The sequence below is a fragment of the Neopsephotus bourkii genome, unplaced genomic scaffold (assembly GCF_033783945.1).
Source record: "Neopsephotus bourkii isolate Nb327-2 ecotype Australia unplaced genomic scaffold, CSIRO-AGI_Nbou_v1 NB_883, whole genome shotgun sequence".
In the NCBI taxonomy this organism is placed as follows: domain Eukaryota; kingdom Metazoa; phylum Chordata; class Aves; order Psittaciformes; family Psittacidae; genus Neopsephotus; species Neopsephotus bourkii.
The window spans coordinates 150052-150835 of NW_026901377.1; positions in this window are offsets into that span (position 1 = coordinate 150052).

Sequence of the window (784 nt, forward strand, 5' to 3'; positions counted from 1 at the left end):
GTTTGTTGGATGAGAGTCTGTCTTTATTTATCTTGTAGATTAAGCATCCTGTGATGGATGCATACTCTTAAATGTTCTATTTCTTCATTTTCACTAATTCCTTGTGAAAAAAGCTGTTTCTAATTTCTGCAGCTGGCACTAGGATTTCTGAAATTGTTGGCTTTGCTGAATGCCACTTTATCTCTGGAACTGCTCTGGTATGTGGCAAAACGTATCAGCCTTGGAAGAGAGGTGTTTGAAGAATTGAAGCACAACCTATGGTGTGCTTTCCAAAGCTTTTCACCCTTCCAAGTTCAAAAAGTAAATCCTAGATCAACAACAGAGAGCTTTTGCAATTTGTAGCGGGCTGCTCTGAAAAACAGCCACTAATTGCATGCAGGATGCCTTGTTGCTTCACCAGAAATTCTTTGTCTTACTGGTTTAGGTGGTTCTTGATCACTTTCAGCAGTGATGCTGGTATGGACTCTAATTACCATACAGAGTAATATTATTCTGTGCCCCACCTCCAGAAAACTGAATTTTTGACATGCTACACAAAGGCTGTGATGAACTGTAGAAAATGGTGATTTGGCTCACTAAGGGGAACACAACCACAGCAGAGAGCAGACCTAATGCAGAACTACAGGAGATGGGGCAAAAGGTTTGTTCTTGACAAAACATTTCAAAGCTCAGAGTAAAACCTGAGATTCCTGAATTTATACAAACTGAAAATTGCTCCTTTGTGGACAGCAAGTATCGATGAGGCCCATTAGCAAAGCATTTCACCTCCCTCTAGTGCTGGTTC